This window comes from Leptodactylus fuscus, chromosome 4 (assembly GCF_031893055.1).
Source record: "Leptodactylus fuscus isolate aLepFus1 chromosome 4, aLepFus1.hap2, whole genome shotgun sequence".
NCBI lineage: Eukaryota > Metazoa > Chordata > Amphibia > Anura > Leptodactylidae > Leptodactylus > Leptodactylus fuscus.
The window spans coordinates 30,419,984-30,443,355 of NC_134268.1; the positions used below are offsets into that span (position 1 = coordinate 30,419,984).

The 23,372-nt window shown below is 42.7% G+C and overlaps 1 protein-coding gene across 41 annotated transcripts in view; it reads right to left on the reverse strand.

The window, feature by feature from the left end:
* RIMS2 (regulating synaptic membrane exocytosis 2) overlaps nt 1–23,372 on the reverse strand; it is a 478,194-nt gene that overhangs the window by 222,081 nt on the left and 232,741 nt on the right. The gene's annotated exons all lie outside the window — the stretch shown is intronic.

The following is a 23,372-nucleotide window of genomic DNA, read 5'->3' on the forward strand; positions in this document are numbered from 1 at the left end:
CTGCTGCAATAGATTAGGCAAAGTCGCCAGACCCAGAATCACGTGATGAAAATAGGAATATTAATATAGAAACTCAAAATAAAGTCGTTTATAGAAAAGAATCCATTTTTAAAAAGCTTGGCCAGGAATATATTTATGGACTATCCTTAGGGAGAGTTCACACAGAGTAACGTGTCGCGTGATGTGGCACGTATACGCCATGTGAGATTTTGCAGGCCGTATACACTCCCATTGATTTCAATGGGAGCGTGGATCGTATACGCGGCGCTATTTTGCGGCCGTGATTTTCGCAGCACGTTACTCCATGTGAACTCCCCCTTAGGCTAAAGCCCCACGGTATGGAAACGCAACTTTTTTGTTGCAGAATTTATTGCGTTTTTTGAGCCAAAGCCAAGAGTGGATTAAGCAATAGGGAGACATATAAGAACGTCCTATGTATTCCCCACTCCCTTTTTAGCCATTCTTGGCTTTGGCTCAAAAAAATGCAACAAAATCTGCAACAAAAAAAAGCTGCATTTCCACACTGTGGGGTCTCAGCTTTAAGGCCGGGGCCCCACGGACCGGAAATGCCACAATTTGCCTGCAGCGGAGACGCTGCGAGAAAAATAGTGGCGTTGTACAGTGCAGGCAAAGTGGATGGGATTCATGCGAATCCCATCCCCACTTAGAGGAAAAGATCGCAGCGCAGAAACGCTGCGATTTGCAAAGCCGTTGCAGCTTTGCAAATCGCAGCATGTCAATTATACCTATGGAAACGCTGGCGGCTTTCCGTAGATATAATGTTAAGAGAAAGTCTGCGGAGGAAAACTCAGTGAACTCTCTCTTAAAAGCGCTGCGGAAAGAACTGCAATGCGATCACGCAGCGGTTCTTCCCGCAGTGCTTTAGTGCTGTGGATACGGCCCGTGGGGCCTTACCCTAAAGGAGTTTTCCAGGAACCCTAGAGGAAGCATTAAAAAAAATAAACAAAATAATAATAGTCACCTGCCCTCGGCGCTACAGACAGCAGCTACAGACAACAGAGCGCCAAGGACAAATGAGTATCTTTTTATGTTGGGTTCAAATGGGTTGTTTTGGTTAGGATTTTGATGCGGATTCTGCATCAAAATCCGGGTAAAAAAAACCAACATATTGTATTGTATTCAATGGGTTCCTTTTTCCGCAAACAGTTTGTTCTCAAAAAAAGAAGCGATATGCCCTTTCTTGAGGCGGATCCCACAGCAGAATCTGCTGCAGAGTCCACGGTGCGACACCTCCCTCCTGACTAGCCCCATTCATTTGGGCCTAATCCAGAGCAGAATGCCGCGACTGGATATCGATGCACTGTATGCACTGCACCGGCATCCAGTCACAGCTAGCCATTTTTTGGACCGGATTCTGGGGCAACCTCCGCGTCAAAATCCGATCCAAACCAGCTTCGCTTTTTTAAACAACAAGACAACATGACCTATTATAATACAGATCTGTTGCCACCATTAGTCCTATTTAGTCTTCCCATGTCCTGTGTGCCGACCAGACATAAGTATATAACCCAGGTGCTTACTAGATACCAGAGGTCACATGACCGATGCCATGTTTAGTCCTATTCTCTTATCCCATTGATGTTTTATACAGGACTGGTTCATGGGCTATACCATTCTACTGTGCAGAAAGGGGCCAGCACTGATATAATAAATGTATATAAGCAGATTTTTTAATACACATATATTAGAACATTGTATGATATCCTGTTCAAGACAAATAAACGAAAACAATAAAAAAAAATGGAAAATCTTAAATAAATTCATAGAAATTGTGTTATTTTTACAGAACAGATTAAACACGAATATTTAGATTTCTGATATTTGGAGTCATTCCAGTCATGCATATTGTATGCTAATTAAAAATTACTACATATATGATAAAAAAATTAGAAAAGCGACAAAATAACAATTGGCAGAGATTTAGCACCAATATAAATATATTCAATGCATTATACAATGTCACATTCCAAGAACACGAGTCAATATGAATAGAGTCTAAAAAAACAAATGAAAGGGAAAGTTGCCGGGAAATGACCTCATTCTGTAAATCAAGTTTTTATATTAAACATTTTCTTCTGAAACATTTTTGGTGATGTTGTTTTTAATTTTTTGTATTTTCATAAATTCTATAAAAAAAAAAAGTCTTGCAATTCCACCTCTCGCCACTAAGACAAGTCTGTGACTTCCTGTCTTTTGGAGATGGAGAATGGGCCATAGACACAATGGTCTGGAGCTGACCCCATTGAATACTAGGATAGAGTGACTTGTGCAGAGAGAGGGGTAGATAAGATGTGACATCATCTATTGTGGATTCTGCGTCTTATCTACACATACATAATATCTGTGACCATCAGTGTGCTGTAAGTGAGGTGACTGCTGCAAAGAAATCTACAGAAAACAGGAAGTCTCAGCATATTATTGGGCATAGTGGTCAGAACTGTAGGATTTTTAGGATTTTTTTGACAACACATTCCCTTTAAATATTTAACCTGTAATAGAGCACACAGTCACAAAGACTTCAACTCCGTCCAGGGCTACTGCATGTTCTCGGAACACAAAAGAGTGAAATGTATGTCATATACAAAAACTTCTTTCTTTCATCACATTGAATACGTTGTCCATTAATTTTATATTCATGGTCTATTCTTTGGATAGGTCATCAATTACCAGATCAATAGGAGTCTACTACCTGCACCTCCACCTATAATCTCTATTTACCTCTGGGCCCCCCGCTGATACTATGAGCATAGGGGGCACAGCGCTGTAGTACTGTATTACCCCTGCATGGCCACGTACCAGCCACGTTATGTGCAAGGAACTGCAGCGTGGTCTCATTCAAGTGAATAGGACAGGCCGCAATTTCCAGCACATTCAGCTAACTGGGAACACTACAATGCAAAAAATATATAAATAAATAATGGGGTGCAACATGCTAAACCAGTGCTGTACCCACCTCAGGATCAATAGGTCAAATTACCATACAAGAGACGGCCAAACTACGCCAAAAACATGTTCCCAGATGCCGTTACCAGGGACGCAGCTGCCTGTACTTGGGTAGGTCGGGGTAACAGGTGGCATTTGAACACCTCCTGGATCACGCTAGGTTCACAATAGCATTTGGCTCTTCGTTGTTCGGGTCCCCATGAGGACCCAAAAGATGGAGAGCCTGTTTGCTTAAAAAGCAGTTACCTGCAGACAACCGTGGCCCCTATAGGCTATAAGAGTTTTTTGGTCAGGATTTTGAGGTGGATACGGCCTAAAAGACGGCTCCAATTGAAATCAAAATTGGAAAAAGAAGCGAGTCCCTCCTCTGGACTAGGCTCATTCATTGGGCCTAATCCGGAGCGGAGTAGGCGCCTGTATGCCGCTGCAGTGCACCAGCTTTCAGTCGCGCCTACCCGTATTTTGGTCTGGAACCTGAGGTAGCCTCCACCTCAGATTCCGGACCAAAATACTCCGTCTGAACTTACCCTAATACTGGGTTTCCTCCTTGCAGGACTCGTCTCTCGGCCAATTTTAGGCGCCTATGGAAACTCCAACGCATATGTGAAGCGAGCATTACTCGGTAGCCACGATCTGACAGTGCGCGCTATCAGTTTGCGATACGGAACTATTCCTTTAGCCCTATGAAAATGGGTTTCCTAAACTAAACAAGCCTGTTCATGTAAGAGTAAAGTAAACATGCTCCTATCAGCCCTCCTTTAATGCTGAATGTTTGTGATGATCCAACACCCGGGGCTGAATGATGAGCGACTCTGATGTAGTCATTTTCCTAATAATTTCTCTTAATTAATGCTTCCCTCTTCCAGTATATGTTTCCCTTCCCCGGCACAGTCAGCACTTGTACGCTGCGTCCTCATGGGAGCAATATCTAATATACACTGAACAAGTTTGCGTTTAAAAGCTTTACATGTTCAACATGAAAGTGTTTAGGAATTCAGCGGCGTGGTACAGGAACGCGAGGTACCAGGGATGTCTGCAAAATATACACACAACTAGTCTGCAAATTACATCACAACCCTCCGGGACGCGGCAGGCTTCTCGCTAAACTTTGTTGTGCTTACTTAATAGGAAAAGCGAAGAGCTTATCTTCATCTTGGCGGCAATCACAGCAGACGTACAATAGGCACAATTTTCCCAAATTCTCTTAGTGCTTCTTTCTTGTATTTCCCACGACACCTTCAACGCTTCTCTTCGTAGAGGAACATTTATCAAAATTGTTGTGAGATGCCTGCGGTTATAAGTCAGCAATAATGGGGCAAATTGTGCCAAAAGGTCCAAGCGCCAAAAGTGGCACAACAAAGTCGTTGGGCGGTGTAATACCGTAGACACACTACTCGTTCCTACACCGGGTCATGTCTGATGCATTATACATACTGTATATATTGTGTCTATGACGTGTCATTGTATTCCTTATACGCACACCAACATCTATATGACAGATGAATACATTTAGGCCGTACAGAAGGCTCACAGCAATGTTAAAAGTCATTACATAACCCCACAAATAACACAAAAGTCCGCCATAGGGTAACAGCTAATATTATGGTGTTGGATTAGTTATCAATAAACCGGAAACAGATCTGATCACCGCACATATCTGACATTTGTGAGTATATTCTCTCCACCTGTATATTCATTTTTGGATTGGTTGGGAACACCTTAAATATTATATGGGGAGTGTATGGGATTTATACCTGACGCAGCGATACGTGAGGGGTTCACTTCCCTTTTCATGCTGGTCATCACATTTGGGATGTATCTTTATTTTGGTACGGTATTAGTGCTTGTTTATTTGTCGATATAAAAACACTTATTTATTATATATTATTTATTAGTAGAATACCCGCCGGCTTCGCTCACGTAAAATATGTTACATTGTTGGTTATGCTAAAGTAAAATTTTCAGTGTCACGGTGATATTGCCATTCTCAGAGCTACAGTAAATCTTTTTTTCCACTTAAAATTTTTAGTATTTTGGCATTTTCCTAATTTGTCGTAACACTGATGTGAACAACAACTTTTTCTTTAATTTCAACGTTTTTATTGATTTTACATATTCAATATATATTATGTAGTATATTCTATTACAATTATTTTTTTAACTATTTTGTTTAGCAATAATTAAAATTTCATAGTGCACCCCTTCCCCCTCCCTCCAGTGTAATCTATAAGTAGTTCATGGACCAAGAGTAACATTGGTTTATAGTTAGGCTTTTTGGTAACAATGTTTCTGGTTTTACCTTCAGGTGCATACCTGTATATGAAAAGATTTTTGGGGTTATCCACTCAAGAGCGAGCAACGTATAACTGTCCATGTGAAATACGAGGGTTCTCCAAATTAATATCAGCTACTTTAAGTGATTGACCTTGTGCTTTGTTTAGGATTAGTTCATACGGGGTGTTTTTGGACTGGAACCTGAGGTGCTCCAAAATACAGGTAGCTGTGACTGGATGCCAATGCAGTGTACTGGCATACAGTCATGCACTCCGCTCCGGATTAGACCCAAATGAATGAGCCTAGTTGGGAGGGAGCGTCTCCAGGCAGATGCCGCGAGGTGAACATCTCACTTCTTTTTCCAGGAGGCCGGATACGGCCTCAAAATCCTGACCAAAAAACCCCGTGTGAACTTACCCTTAGGCCGGGGCCCCACAGACCGGAAATGTCGCAAATTTGCAACATTTCGCGACGTTTTACAGTACTTGCAAAGTGGATGGGATTCATGTGAATCCCATCCTCACTTTGCAGAAAAAATTGCAGCGCGGACATGCTGCGATTTCCCACACTGTTGCGATTTTGAAAATCGCAGCATGTCAATAATATCTTCAGAAATGCCGGTGGCTTCACCGTAGATATAATTGTAACAGAAAGTCCGCAGAGGAAAACTCAGTGAACTTTCTGTTCTAAGCACTGCGGGAAAAACCGCAATGCATTCATGCCGCAGTTGTTCCCGCAGCGCTTTAGTGATGCGTTTCTAGCCTGTGCTTTAAAGTCGTAGCAAATGCGAGACGGATTGGGAACTGTGGAGGCTTAAAATTGAAGGTCATGTCGCTTGGAAGCAACACCTGACACTGATAAGAGATGTAATAGGAGGAATAGTAAATACAGAGCAGCCCTACAGTATAAGGGCCCATGCACACGGAGTTAACGCAAGCGCATTTTAGCATAATACACGTGTAAAAATAACACTCCCATTGACTTCAATGACATTTTTTGCACGTGTAAAAAATGCGTCAAAATACACGTCGTTTTTTGGCGTATCATGCTAAAATGTGCTCGCGTTAACTCTATGTGATGTTTATATGGTGTTTGTGAGATGTTTGTGTGCGGTGATGCGGCCCCTTTAGCAACGACTATTTGGCGGTGTCGCTATAATCCGTCCCTGTCAGTCACAACTTTTGTTTTCAAAATCAAGGCTGATGATTTGGTGTCAGAATCCATCTCAAAATCAGGGGCGTGTTGTGCCACATGAACATACCCTAATGGGACATAAATCCAGATGAGACACCCTTATAAGATGTAAACAAGCTACTGACTACTTGCAGGAGTTCTCCTTGTTTATTCTTTATTGATGGCCGACCTCAGGATCGCTCTTCAATAAGAGATCAGTCAGGGTTTACGCCCTGATCGCCGCTTCAAGCACCAAGCTGCCTGCCTCATAGTGGCCATGTGATGTAATTACAGCTTCATCCCATTCACTTCTAAAGGACAAAGCTGTAATCACATTACATGGCTACTATGAAGCAGACAGTGTGTGATGTAAAGAGCGGATGGGTCCTAGTTGTCAGACCCCCAGTGATCTCTTATTGGCGACCATATAAAAATGAAGTGGGCGACTACTTTCCATACCAGTTTTCGCTGTTCTTTACACTGCACTTCTGCTTCTTCCAGTATTATAAATGGCACATAGTAGCTTGGTGGGGGCCTGTTTACAAAATTGGCATCAGGGCAAAACCTTTCACTATCTCCACCAATACCAACTCTTTGCATTCTTTAATAGACACCTCTCCATTGATTCTGGTGCAGTCAGAATTTGTTCTTTAGCCCCTGCCGTTCTCAAGCGATAACTTCTATTAGTTTCAGAACAAATATGCTCTTTATTGTCATGTGGGCGGTCTCTGACTGTCTGCTCCTGCTTGATACCGCCCACCTGACAATAAAAAACATAACTGTGCTGAAACTAACAGCACTGATTGCTCAGGAATGGTGGGAGCTAGAGAAAAAAACTGGAATAAGTGGGGCAGAAACTATTGTAGGATGCAAAGAAATGGAGCTGATGAAAGGTCCTCTTTAAGTTCGGACCCTGCCAATGAGACCACTGAGAAATTGACCCTTTTAATACAGATGGAGGATAAAACGAAAAATAAGCGGAGCGCAGCTCAGAGTATAAGAGTAAGTAACGGCCGGTGCAGGGGAAGAGCCATCACATCTCCTGTAAAATGTATGAAACTGGTTTAGTAAACGGTCAAAGTTAATCTACACGGCGAACGTTGTCCCTTCGGTGTCTTGCAATTTTCTGCCTCCTTGTGATCTGATTTGCAGAGGAGACACAATGTAATTGGCTGTAACATTTCTTTTTCTGGGAAGGCAGATTTTCCGAACACTTCAGCTTACATGAAAGGTATCTGCTAGACTGGATTTTGCGCTCTATCATTTCCTGTTCACTTGTGTTGACCTCATTCAGTCAACTTAGCTAAACTAGACACCATTTCACATCTTTTCCCCTGAAAACGAAAATTAAGAGATATTAAATGAAAATCAGTTTGTTCATTTTCAGGATGGAGGTTTTCCTTTCCCCAAAAAAAATTGCTCAAAAATAAAATCTCCACAGCCGTGATAGCGATATATAATCCAAGCCAGGCCTTCAGTTTGGATTTATGTATTGTGCATTATTTATAGCGGGGCTACTTATATTCATTTTTTTTGGGAAGAGGGGAGTTTATTATATTGAGAATAAGATCCATGTAGCGGGCCACAGCCAAAAACCGTGGTGGAAACGTATAGCACTTCACAGAAAGGGGGCATTCACACGATGTAATGCGGCGTTGATTCTGACACGATAACTCGCATAAGAATCAGCGCTGCAAAACAGGATCACTTTGACTTCAATGGGTTCCGTTTAAGGGCTCATTCAAATCTGCGCCCGGTCTCCGTTCTGCAGGTTTCCGTTTCCTGCACAAAACAGGGGCAGGAGACGGAAACCTGGCGGCATGTTTCATACCCATTCATTTGAATGGGCTTGAAAAGTCTCTGGCTGTGAGCGCCAGTGAGCGTTTTATGCTCTCCATGGCGAAACGGGTTTTTTATAACCGGACACAGAGTTGGACATGCAGTACTCTGTGTCCGGTTTAAAAAAAAAAAAAAAAACGGTTTTGCCGTGGAGACCATAAAACGCTCACAGCCAGACTCGGCATGACAGGTTTCCATCTTCTGCATGCAGAAGACGGAAACCTGAAAATGGAGTCCGGGCGCTGGTGTGAACCCAGCGTGACACATTGAAATCAATGGGTTAAAAAGCCTCCCAATCAATATGTATTGCGCTAAATGGAACTCATTGAAGTCAATGGGATTCTGTTTTGCAGCGCTGATTTTTACGCGCGTTATCGTGTCAGAATCAGCGCCGTGTTACATCGTCTGAATGCCCCAGAGTTTTCTCTCTGCCTACAGGGAAAACACATGCATTTCCGTAGGTATAATTGACATGCGGTGATTTCTAAAAACAAGATGGTTTTAGAAATCGTAGTATTTTTGCTCCATGTATTACTCTGCAATATGAGGATGGGATTCTCTAGAATCTAGCGGTTTTTGCTATGGCATTACTGTCGCATGGGGCTTCAGTGTAAAGGGGCTTTTCCATATGACTGGTGGGGGTCTAACGACTGGGACCTCACTAATTACGTGAATGGGGGTGTTTTGCTCCTGGTCGGACAGGTGCGCTCCAGCTCCATTCATTTCAATGGGACGATCAGAGGAAAGCTCAGTACCAGGCCCTGTCATACTAGAGGTCATAGGGCTGGCCGTGCCTATGAGCTGACACCCAGGGATGATCACAAGCAATGGTCTTGCTATTTCAGCCTGTACTGCTATGCGGCTATACATTTAATGTACTGAAGGCAAGTGTGAAATAAAGTTCTATTATGATCCTGTTCAGTGGCCACGTCGTCTTGGGTTAGCTCACTACATCTGTCTACATTACAGCTCCTGACATGGGAAGAAGCACATACATCTCAGACACATGGCCCACTATATAACATTCACTTACTGGCAGATACGGCTTGATCTGTGTAAACTGCAATCTGTTACCCATGCCTGAACTGTAAGCCTTTGGGTGCAGAGAACATTTACTCTACATAGAAAGGGTCACAATGGAAAGTTACAGATGTGTTATCTATACAGGGATGCAAATATAGAGGGGGCTCAATGGTACCTGGAGACAAGACCATGCGGCTACTATGGGTCACTCAGTAAGAAGGGCTCAGCCCTATAGATGTGTCTACAGAGTACTCCTTTAAGTATCATGAAATCGATTCAATACAGTATTGCAACATGCTAATAAAACCCACGACGGGCTGTAATTCACAACACAACCACTGGGTGGCTCCACATAGACACATAGGCTAGACATTTCATGACACAGTAGCATGTAGTTATCTACTTATAGTTTCTAACATGTCACCTGCATATCCCGCAGCGCTGTACAAATACTACCATTCACATCAGTCTTTGTCCCAACAGAGATCTGTATTTACTAGGCCTATACACCTATAGCAATGGTTTTAGACTACAATATGGGAGGAAATTACCTGCACCGAGAGAACCCTGAAGAAACCCGCAGAGAACGTACAGAATAAGCCTCAATCAGATCAGGTCCAGCAACAACATTGTAATAGCTCGTATCCATCTGGAATTCCTATATCTATCTACCTTTATCAAAATTTCATTAATTCTGGCAAGTTTCTGGAACGTGGAGACCGCTCAGGATAGCTAGAAACTGTGAACGTTCACCCTCTACCCTAATAAAGGATTATTAGGCCGTGCCCCACATTGCGGACACACGGCGTTTCTTGCCATGGCCGTTTTCCATCACCTGTAAAGTGGACAGGACTCTGGCTAATCCCATCCACACATGGCAAAAAAAAAATATGTAGAGGAACAAACATTTTCAAAAATATTTTTTTAGATTTTGTTTTAAATCGCATCATGCCAATTATACCTTCAGAAATGCTGGTGTTTTCCGTATAGGTATAATAAGGGCAGAAGTCCGCAGAGGAAAACTCTGTAGACGGTCTGTGAAAAATGCTGTGGGAAAAAAATGCATTTATGCCGCGGTGTTTTCTGCAGCGTTTTTTGGTTGTGGTTTGCGACATAGGGCCTTCTGGTGCATTCACACGGAGTAAAATGGCGCTGAATTTAGTGTGGAATCCACGTCAGATTCAGCGCTGAAAAAAAAACCTCCGATTAACTTCAGGAAAATTAACCCACTGAAGTCAATGGGAGGCTTTTTTTTCAGTGCTGAAATTCCTCCCCATTTTCCTCCGTGTGAACGGACCCTCACTGGTGACTTAGCATTAAGACATTGGACACCTGGGTCTACCGCTGCTCAGCTGTTTGAAGGGGCTGCAGCATTTAGGCGAGTACTGCAGCCTCTTCATTTGTACACTGTCGTCCCAGTTGTCAGACCCCCATGGAGGAAAGATCATCAATAGACCTAGAGCCAATAGATACAGTGGAAGTAAAACAATGCTGCTAAGGGGAGCCATACATATCAGATACAATTGGGCAGAACCCACTGGAGAGCATCTAATGCATATGCAGGTGTCAGAAAAATGAATGATAGGGCATGCTACAGCTCAATATGCCCAATCCTGTGTTAACACAAGAGATAAACCAGCCATTAAGAACACATGCATGTCCAGGTGAATACATGAGGAGGAATACCTGTCAGCCAAGGCCGGGGCCCCATGCTGAAGCAACGCAGCTTTTTTTTGTTGCAGTTTTTTGAGCTAAAACCAAGAACGGCTACAAAAGGAATAGGAAAGATATAGGACGTTCTTATACATTGTACTCATCCTTCTGCTCCTTCACATCCTTCAAAGCTGCGTTTCTGCAATGTGGGGCTTTAGCCTAAACAGCAAGTATCTAGCTAATTCTATGTTCCTTCACATCTCTGTTTCAGCATCTGCCTAAAATCACCAAACGTAAAAGTCCTGCAACCGTGAATGTATTATCCGGCGCTATCAGTTAAAAACAATGGACTCCGGGCAACCCGTTATAGAAATGCGGGTCCGTCAGGTCTGTATGTATATTCGCTATTTTAGCAGTGCTTTCGTCTGTTATTCTTGTCCTCCAACAGACACCGCAACGCAGCTGTAAGCCTCAGGTGTATGGCCTCCTTTAGGATAGGTCCCATGACTTAGAATATATTTGATCAGAGGGGGGACCAGAAAAAGGAAAAATGGAAGAAAATGTAGTATCTCCAATGTTTCCAGCACCAGACGGCTTTATCTCACCGCAGCACATCCCCTGCCACTGATCAGCGGGGGTCCGGAGGAACAGACTCCAAGGACACACGAACCCCCAATCCACACGACGAGACCCCAAACACACACCTACCCCCAACCAGTCTTTGCTTTGGCAACACCAAATGTTTTTCTTCGGTCATCTTTTTATTTGTATTTTTATTTGACTCCCATAGACCAAGCTTAAGGGCCAGTTCACACCGGGTATAAACGTGTCAGAATGTGAGCGCTCAAAACAGATCCCATTCATTTCAATGGGTCTTTATGGCCGTATAACGCGCGTCAGTTTGCGGCCGCGCGTTAACCCCGTGTGAACTGGCCCTTAGATACAAAAGATCCCTCAATGTCTTACTACTATTTATTACTCTGAATGAAGATCCATTTGCAGATCCTACAGCATGCCTGTCGAGTTCATAAATGAAATAAAATGACTATTGCAGGAAAGTTGGTGTGTAATTGAAATATCTGGCTTGAGACGTGGTCCTGGGTGTGTGGCCTGTATTCAGCGAGGAGACGCTGGCGCTGCTGGCAGAAACATGTCTCCTGCAGCTTTTCTGAAACACTGGCATAAATTAAATTAACCAAAATGCCTGGGGACTGGTTGATTTTCTGCTCTACCAGCCATCCACAAGCATTGCCAAGAGCCAAAGGGTTTAAGTGACAGTACCGGGAAGAGATTTCAGCTGTACAGAGTGTTCTGCTGTAACAAAGCAAATGGAAAATGATATGAGATTATGTGCGCATTATAAACATCTATATCCAATACGTTTCACCAGATACAGTCTACAAAGCTGGCAGAAATACAGAACAGGGTACAATATACTCTGCTGTAGTAAGGGCGTGCTCACATTGCGCTGAAGATTTGGTGAATGTACTATAGGTAACCATTCACTCAACAGAGGCTAAAAGAGACTCTGCAGATCTATGTCAGTATCCAGTAAAAATAAAATATACTAAGCAGAATTAGGGTAAGTTCACATGGAGTATTTTGTACAGGAACCTGATCGAAGGCTGCCTCAGGTTCCGCTCCAAAATACTGGCAACCAGTTGCGCAATAAATGGACCTAGTCGGGAGTGTCTTCAGGCCAGATCGCGAGGCGAAACAGCCTAAAGGATGAGCACCTCGCCTCTTTATCTGGAACAAACCGGCTCCCGGAAAAAAGAACTGACCGGCTCCCATAGATTTCAATGGGAGCCGTTTTTTTTGGTCCGTCTGAACTTACCCTAAGGCTAAACGCAGTGATAAAGCGCTGCGGGAAGAACAGCTGTGTGAGTGCATTGCGGTTCTTTCCGCAACGCTTTTAAGAGAAAGTTCACAGTGTTCCTCCGCGGACTTTCTCTTAACATTATATCTACGGGAAAGCCACCGGCGTAGTTAGCCATCGAGTTCAATGGCTTATGCGTGTATTTTTGAGCACGTATTTTTGAGCGCGGAATTTTGCGCGCTCAAAAATACGCACGTAAGCCATTGAACTCAATGGCTAACTAGAGTTTACATGTGTCAAATGGACAAAATGAGCGGCGCGTTACATCGTGTGAAGGCGCCCTTAGGGCTAGTTCACACGGGGGCAAAGAGGCTGATTTTGACAGCGGATTTCGCTTCAAAATCAGCCCCTTTACAATAGTGGTCTATGTAGACTGCTAGCTTTTTTTTTCTGTTAGCAGATTTTTCTGCTAGCAGAGAAAAAGAAGCGACATGACCTTTCTTTAGGCGGAAAACGCCTGAAGAAAGCAATAGAAGTGAATGGGAGGTGAAAACCGTGCGTTTTTTTTTTTTCAAAAATAAGTGACACTTTTTTTGCAAAAAACTGCACGGAAAAAAATTTGATGCAGTTTTTTCAGTCTATTCACTTTATAGAAGGGGAAAACAGCCTGGCTTTTTTTAAGCAGTTTAAAAAAAAAAAAAAAGCTCAAAAAAAGCTTGGCAAGGTCCAAAAAAGCTTCCTAAGGAAGCTTTTCTTTCCGGTGCCAAAATAAGCCACACGTTATTTACGTGTGAACTAACCCTTCTCCTTTCTACTCACCCACTCCTGGCTTTGACTCAAAAAGCCGCAGCAACATTTCTACAACGTGGGGCCTCAGCCTAATGGTTGTTGGCGCACAGTAGATCGCGCTACTCAGTATTGCAGCTCCAATTCTTCAGTAAGTGGCCGCGGTCAGACCAGGTATAATGTTTATGAGCTGGATTTACTGCCCTGGACGTGGCTCGGCTGAACTGAATTGACCTGCTGAGTTCAGTTGAGCTGAGATGTATTTAGCACAGTAAAGATCATATAATCTCATCCTCAGATAACGCCGTCCCAGTCTACACAGCAAAGCTGACAAGTGAGCTGAGAAACAAGAGACGTCAGTCTACTGGGAGTGCTCTAGTGATAAATGTGCAAACTTCCACATTTATATAGATATTATACGTGTCTATTAATAAAACTCCCCGAAATGATATATTATATGTGCAGACTTCTGGAACTGGAGACGAGAGGTGCAGAGAACTGATATCCGACCTTCATAAGAAACATGAACTTATGTAATAGAAGTGTTTGTTTCCTTCTGGACCTGATGCTACTGTATGTGAAGGCCATCAAGTCCATAATACTCTCAGTCACATCAAACATTCAGAGCCTTGGAGTTCATTGTAATCTCTGGGTATGTTCAGGCTGCAGCTCTGCTATGGTAACTATTCAGTGCTGCGTTTTTACTACTGCCCTTCGTCAATGTGCCAAAATCTGCTGGAAAAACATTGGTAAATAGTAAAGCATCGGCTCTTTAAACAGAACGTGTCGGTAATTTATTTTTTTTTTTATGTATCTATCACTTTTTTCTAATCTGTTTTTATTTTCTAATTATAGGTTTTTTTCTTCCTTCCCTGAGCTTCTTCTCTTCTCTTACAACAGCATTTAGTGATGTGCTTTACAGCATGGTCATGGGCATAGGAAGAAATGCTCCGAAGCCAAGTCATTGAGGTCTATGAGGGAAGAGGACATAAGCTGTGACATCATCTATTGTCACTAGTGCGGGTAAGGATGGGTGTTATCTATACAGGTGTTACCTTTCTATTGATGGTTGCTGCAAAAATAACCCCTACAGAATCGGCAAATGTCAATTTATTATTAGGCTTAGTGGCCAGGGTGAAAATTACAGTACATAGTTAACTCTTTTATTATGTTTAAATACAGATCGTGACATAGAAACTTTATTTAAAAAAAACAACAAAAAAAAACATTTTCATCAAAAAGTCTTACAAATCTGCTTTACATAAAAACTTAAAAAGTAGGTAATGTCTGGTGATACAAACTCTTTAAAGGGTTGTCTCTTTAGATAGGCAGATAGCCATTTAGACTTCTGGTCTGTGTGGCAAACATTTGAGGGCCTGTAGTAGTCATTGGAAGTCCTATTGTAAAGTTTATAATCATGTAATGTATGAAAAACAATGTTATCCTTAAAAGCTGAATGCTAGATATAGTTGCTTGTGCTTGGAACTGCTATGATGTTATATGATAAGATGGCGCCTGCATCCAGGATGGGTGCAAGAAAAACAAATGCTTGGCTTGCTGCCAGAGGAAGGCTCCCCAAGGTTACCACGCAGGACCGGGAGTAGCCGGCTATATATGGCACTGCTTAGACTTGTTCTGCTTGATTGAGATGTATCATACCAATCAGGAATGAATATGAAAACGTACATTGTTGTTATATCCCTTCCATTCTCTGCTACTGTTTAACCCCCGTGAAGAATGAATACCAATACATAGAGAGGTGTGAGTTCTTTAGCGCCTAGCACTCAGCCTAATTAATCAGGACGACGACAGTTACCCAGGATTATTGGTCATTTACTCATAAACGCGACACTGACCTTATCACTATCTGTGTCAACACTAATCCGCAGTTCTGTGATACACACAGCAAGTGTAAAAGTTACCACCATAAATGTAATTTTACATTGTGACCATACAATTGAGTAAAACACCATGAAATACAATAAATATTCATATCTAGTCTATCAGAGCGTCTCCCTCGTTTTCTCCCATCTCTTCATGCTTGTTCTTAGAGCAGGGCTCCAAGTAGGGGCTCCTCATTATGATGTCATGAATCCTAAGGGGCGTACACACTGTTCACACTACCGTTGGATGTATTTAAAACAAAAAAGATGCCTAATATTAATGTACACTAAGGCTGGGTTCATACTACCATTGTTAATATCCGTTGCTGTCTTCCATCATAGGATAACAGCAACGGACATTAACTATTGCAGTTTGATTCTGATTCTGTGTCTGTTCCTATTGACACTAATGTAAACAATATGATGGACGCTATATTTTATCGTGTTTGTTTACTTTTGTAATAGAAGATAAAGTCGTGTACGCAGGACTTTTCTTGACGGTAGTTTAGTAGTTATAATACTATGGCAGGGCTGGTAGCTTTTAGAAGCCTCCGGCTGCCATGGTAAGAGGACGGCTCCCACAATCGCACCGTCAGAGGGCCACCCTGTTAATGATTGTCATAGAAAAAAATAAAAGTAACCACTCAGATGTCATGGTTGCATTCGAACACAGAATCTGAGAGGTTACATACCCGTCATCAGAGTCACGAGCAATAGTGCCAGGTCCCTGCAGCTAGTGCAGCTGTTCTGCTTCAGAGTGGCCGTCATAGTCACGTACACCAGGACGTACATGTACGTCCTGGTGCGCGTAGGGGTAAAAGGGGTTATCCATGACAGCAAAAAGGATGAATATCAGCTGGCTGGGGTGCTTCTATCAGTTGCCAAACAGATTATCTTCATTGTTTACCTGGCACATTTCCATACTGTGATAGAAGCTGTGCAGGGCAATAATGCCATGCCCATATGGGTTATACTAGAAAGGGGAGGAGGAATATGTTGCCACACAAAGGTCCATAAAGGTCCCAGGTCCAATAAAGTGTCTCTTTTCAATTTGAGGAATCCAGTACTATAAATGATACATTATAGTAGGGGGGCCTGGTACAGATTTTGCATTGGGACCATGGAGCTTCATGTTGCACACAAAAACACTACAAGAAGTATAAAGCTGTGCCTGGTAAACAATAAGGAGGACACAACCCATTCATCACCTGACTGGTGAGGGTGCTGAGAGTTGGATCCTCATCGGTCTGATATTCAAAGGACTATTAGGCCTCATGAATATGACCAAGTGTGCAGGCCAAGGGGGTTCCAATTTTTTAATGGAAGGTACAGTTGGCCATTATCCAAGTGTCTTCCATGCTACACTGATTCCAATGGGGCGTTTCGTTCTGGTTTCAGAGCTGGATAGGACATGCTCTATATTTTTCAGAGTGGATCGGATCATTAGACCTCAGTCGCAGGCATGAGGCCTAAAAAACCTGCAGTCCTCAATCAACCCCTAAACGCTATACTGAAGAGCAAAGACCCAACTGAAAATAATTCATCCCGGGAAACAGATCATCAAATTTTGCAATCCCTACAATGAAAATATATTGACCCATAACCAAGACTGTCAAACAGTTAACATCCAAGAGGTTTATTGCAACAAATCCTTTAATTCAGCACTTAATTCTGCAGAGCTACACAAGTTTTGAAGAAGTACATGATTCTTGGCATCCACAAGGAAAATCCCTAGAGTGGGTATAGATGCCAAGACTACATTTACAACGCTTCCCATAACAAGCGAAACCTTCCTTTTGTCCAAATATTTTGACTAATACAAGACTACATCTGCACACAAACATGCCATATGCAGCAACGAAACTGGAGATCGACAACTCCCTACCACAGGAAACGGCAGCAAGGAGACCAAACACTTGAAGACGCTGGCATGGCTTCATCGTAGTTTCTATTCCACCTCCCACATACACAAAATGCTTCTTCTCACTTCAGTAAATATTTCTATATATTTTACCGAATAACCAGATGGCGTTTATTTATCAAAGAATATTTGTATTTCAGACTAAATAAGTATACCACCCTTGTCATCCCAATACTGACAATCCGCACCACAAGCTGTTGTAATTTATACTTATTTCTTGTATAGTGAGGGGGGCTGGTATTAGGGGAACTCGTCTGCATGGTGACATCACTGTGTGTATTATCTCTGTACTGTGACATCACTGTGTGTATTATCCCTGTACTGTGACATCACTGTGTGTATTATCCCTGTACTGTGACACCACTGTGTGTATTATTTCTGTACTGTGACATCACTGTGTGTATTATCTCTGTACTGTGACATCACTGTGTGTATTATCCCTGTACTGTGACATCACTGTGTGTATTATTTCTGTACTGTGACATCACTGTGTGTATTATCTCTGTACTGTGACATCACTGTGTATTATCTCTGTACTGTGACATCACTGTGTGTATTATTTCTGTACTGTGACATCACTGTGTGTATTATCTCTGTACTGTGACATCACTGTGTGTATTATCCTGTACTGTGACATCACTGTGTGTATTATCTCTGTACTGTGACATCACTGTATTATCTCTGTACTGTGACATCACTGTGTGTATTATCTCTGTACTGTGACATCACTGTGTGTATTATCCCTGTACTGTGACATCACTGTGTGTATTATCCCTGTACTGTGACATCACTGTGTGTATTATCTCTGTACTGTGACATCACTGTGTGTATTATCCTGTACTGTGACATCATTGTGTGTATTATTACTGTACTGTGACATCACTGTGTGTATTATCTCTGTACTGTGACATCACTGTGTGTATTATCTCTGTACTGTGACATCACTGTGTGTATTATCCTGTACTGTGACATCACTGTGTGTATTATCCCTGTACTGTGACATCACTGTGTGTATTATCCATGTACTGTGACATCACTGTGTGTATTATCTCTGTACTGTGACATCACTGTGTATTATCCTGTACTGTGACATCACTGTGTGTATTATCTATGTACTGTGACATCACTGTGTGTATTATCTCTGTACTGTGACATCACTGTGTGTATTATCTCTGTACTGTGACATCACTGTGTGTATTACCCCTGTACTGTGACATCACTGTGTGTATTATCTCTGTACTGTGACATCACTGTGTATATTATCACTGTACTGTGACATCACTGTGTGTATTATCCTGTACTGTGACATCACTGTGTGTATTATCTCTGTACTGTGACATCACTGTGTGTATTATCCCTGTACTGTGACATCACTGTGTGTATTATCCTGTACTGTGACATCACTGTGTGTATTATCTCTGTACTGTGACATCACTGCGTGTATTATCTCTGTACTGTGACATCACTGTGTGTATTATCCCTGTACTGTGACATCACTGCGTGTATTATCTCTGTACTGTGACATCACTGTGTGTATTATCCTGTACTGTGACATCACTGTGTGTATTATCCCTGTACTGTGACATCACTGTGTGTATTATCTCTGTACTGTGACATCACTGTGTGTATTATCTCTGTACTGTGACATCACTGTGTGTATTATCCATGTACTGTGACATCACTGTGTGTATTATCTCTGTACTGTGACATCACTGTGTATTATCCTGTACTGTGACATCACTGTGTGTATTATCTATGTACTGTGACATCACTGTGTGTATTATCTCTGTACTGTGACATCACTGTGTGTATTATCTCTGTACTGTGACATCACTGTGTGTATTATCCTGTACTGTGACATCACTGTGTGTATTATCTCTGTACTGTGACATCACTGTGTGTATTATCCCTGTACTGTGACATCACTGTGTGTATTATCCTGTACTGTGACATCACTGTGTGTATTATCTCTGTACTGTGACATCACTGCGTGTATTATCTCTGTACTGTGACATCACTGTGTGTATTATCCCTGTACTGTGACATCACTGTGTGTATTATCTCTGTACTGTGACATCACTGTGTGTATTATCCCTGTACTGTGACATCACTGTGTGTATTATCTCTGTACTGTGACATCACTGTGTGTATTATCTCTGTACTGTGACATCACTGTGTGTATTATCCCTGTACTGTGACATCACTGCGTGTATTATCTCTGTACTGTGACATCACTGTGTGTATTATCTCTGTACTGTGACATCACTGTGTGTATTATCCCTGTACTGTGACATCACTGTGTGTATTATCCTGTACTGTGACATCACTGTGTGTATTATCTCTGTACTGTGACATCACTGTGTGTATTATCCCTGTACTGTGACATCACTGTGTGTATTATCTCTGTACTGTGACATCACTGTGTGTATTATCCTGTACTGTGACATCACTGTGTGTATTATCTCTGTACTGTGACATCACTGTGGGTATTATCCTGTACTGTGACATCACTGTGTGTATTATCCCTGTACTGTGACATCACTGTGGGTATTATCCTGTACTGTGACATCACTGTGTGTATTATCTCTGTACTCTGACATCACTGTGTACCTGACCTTGTACTGTGACATCACTGTACTACTATTATCACATCATTGTGCACAATTTCCATGTGCATTAGGAAAACCATAACCGTGAGCTTTTCATGTTTTTGCTCCTGAATGTGGTCAGTGTGGAGAGAGGCCTCATTCCAAATTTTACTATGTACCCCCTGTTGAGGGCACCTGTTACAGATATTATATTGGGTCCAAAGAACCCTTCCGTTAGTCTTCTAATGTTAACATTAGACCCCTCTAATGAAAAACACTTCTCCAAAAGCTGCAACAGCGAACGTCAAATTTAGGCTGTCGTCATTTGTCACTCGCTTCGAGTTGTATTGACAAACATCAGACGAGAAAACAGAAGAGACGGATCTCATTAGATGCATCTGCTTTCTTCATCTGTCATCCCTTTAGCTACAATGTAAAAAAAAAATTACAAAAAATCAGACTTTTAATTTCCCGGTCAGCCAGAAAAATGCCCCATGTTATTGAACTCTATATGAGACATGAGACATTGTGTGTAAATGTAATGCCCCTCATATCATTGGGGTCCATCTCTAAACTCAGGGGTCCTGATCATAAAAGGGGGAGGGAATGCAGAAAAAATCAGCAGGGGAAAAACTATGAGGGGGTTCATAGGTAATGACTGGATCTGGGTTCTGAAGCCCAGGAGGGTTCAAATGCTCAAAAGAAACAAGGGCTCTTCTCAAAATACATGGGCCAACCCTTAAGTAGACCATCGATTTTAGATCAGGGACCCTAGCAGATCAGCTGTTTCCAATAGTGCACAACTCCTGGAATTGTTTACATGCTGGACACTACAGTGCTTGCTCACCAAGTCTACAGGACACTGCTGCAGTACCGATAACCACCACTAGTAAAAGTACACTGCATGTATACAATGTCAGGAACTGCATGGAAACAACTGATCTGCGTGGGATCACGATGGTTTAACTTTTTCTGTTCTAAAATTGACGGCCTATAATATTTAGGAGGAGCACAACCCATCTAAAGGGATCCTATCATTTAAACACTTTTTTTTTTAGTTGACGCGTTGGAATAGCCTTAAGAAAGGCTATTCGTCTCCTACCTTTATAAGTCGTCTCCGGACCGCCATTCGGTGAAAAATCTGTTTTTTCTCAGTATGCAAAAGAGTTCTCTCGCAGCACTGGGGGCGGGCCACAGCGCTTAAACAGCACAGAATTCTCTCTCCAGCGACGCCTCCATCTTCTGCAGCAACCGCCTCTCCATCTTCTTTTTCCGGCTAGGGTCAGACTTGTGCGCCTGCGCAATCAGGTCTGCCACCGGGACCCAGGCAAAGCCGAGTACACAGGCCGGCCAGCGGCCATTTTTTTGGAGGCCTCTTACGCGCGCATGCGGAGTACGCTCCTGTTCTCCATAGAACTGCATGCGACCGGTGGCCAAAAAAATGGCCACCGCTCGGCCTGTACACTCGGCTTTGCCTGGGTCCCGATGGCAGACCTGATTGCGCAGGCGCACAAGTCTGACCCCAACCGGAAAAAAAAACAAAGTGGCGGTTGCTGTGGAAGATGGAGGCATCGCTGGAGAGAGTTCTCTCGCAGCAGTGAGGACACCCCCAGTCCTGTTTGACTGCTGGGGCCACCCCCAGTGCTGCAAGAGAACTCACTTGCATACCGAGAAAAATCTGATTTCTCACCGAACGACGGTCTGGAGACGACTTATAAAGGTAGGAGATGGATAGCCTTTCTTAAGGCCATTCCGACGTGTCAGCTAGAAAAAAAGTGTTTAAATGATAGGATCCCTTTAAGCACAGGGACTCTCAGCATCTTCTGCATACAGTACCATACAGAAGCCCCAAACTCCTAGAGAACTTACGACTCTCCCACCGGGACTCACCGTATAGGCTTTGTGCACAAGACCTTATTACAAAACCCGTCATCTGGATAAATGTCAGTTCTTTCCAGGTCTCCTAAACCAAATCGCTCCTATTTTTACAATATGCAGAAACAGCAGTTTCTTCCCATCGCGTAGATCCGTACTTGGCGTCATAAATGTCAAACCCTACACGTCGCTTTAACATCTTGTTGGTCATTTGCCATTCCTGATGCCTATTTGCGTCTACCCGCTCGCACTTCTCACCATTTAGAAGTATGCAGAGCCAAGACCCTGAGAATTTCCGACCGAACAGATAAGTGTTACTTACTTGAAGGACTTTCATTAAAGTGTATCCATCACCATCAGCTGCAGAATTCTCTGCAGTACACTCAAGATAAATGAGGCGGCAACGAAGGAAAAAAAAAAAAAACCCTAAGAAGAAGAAGTAACGCTTCAAGGTGGAAGCGAGCGGATAGGGCTGTTCTATATTGTTCCATCTCCCGTTTAGGAGGAGACGATTCTTAGCGAGCGTTAGAAGAAATACAGCGAGATCTAACGCTATACGAGGCAAGGAGAAAATGCCAAGTAAGCACCAAAACCGAGACCTTGGACGAGGCTGATAAAACCGTCCAATTAAACAAAGCATGGAAGCTCGTATTCATTCAGCGCTTTGTCATAAAGAGTATATATAGAAAATGCTCCCCAGATGCCCGGCTGACACATTCATAATCAGACTTGACAGATCTATGGTGTGTTTATGTAGATCCTGCAGAAAGCCATAAATCTTTGCAAGAAAAATAACCCGTATTCATCGGGGCTCTACTTTATTTGAAACTAGCAGAGCTGACATTTTTCTTTTCTGGAGCCATACCTATTTCCCCTTGGATTTCTACTCACTCACTTACACGATCACGGATCGCAGTGGCCTTCCAATAAATCATTGTGATGCAGCAAAGCCGAGGCCTATTTGTTAGGGACCGTAGAATGGTACAAGGTGCCAAGTACATCATTTTGTTACCTGTGATTGTACCGCCATCTATAATGCCTGGCTTTGTCATATGTCACAGTACATCACTTACCGAAAGATGTTAATCTGCGGGGCTAGAGGTGGGACGAGAAAACGTGGCAGACAAGAAAATCCAAACCTTTCCATATAAACCAATGGGGACCTCGTATTATAATACAAAATTTATATAAAAAGTTGGCAGAATTCACTGGCGGCAGAGGAGTCGATCTGGGATCCAAGTGTTTAGATACAGCTGGCAAATCAAGTTTATATGGGTACAGTATGGCAGTATTAGTTCAACTCTTTAAGGCTAAGGCCCCACGGGCCGTAATCGCACGCGCTTTAAAGAACCGCTGCGTGATCGCATTGCGGTTCTTTCTGCAGCGCTTTGAAGAGAAAGTTCACAGAGTTTTCCTCCGCGGACTTTCTCTTCCCATTATATCTACAGGGAAGCCGCCAGCGTTTCCGTAGATATAATTGACATGCTGTGATTTGCAAAGTCGCAACGGCTTTGCAAATCGCAGTGTGTCCGCAGTGCATTTTTTTCCGCTAAGTGGGCATGGGATTCACATGA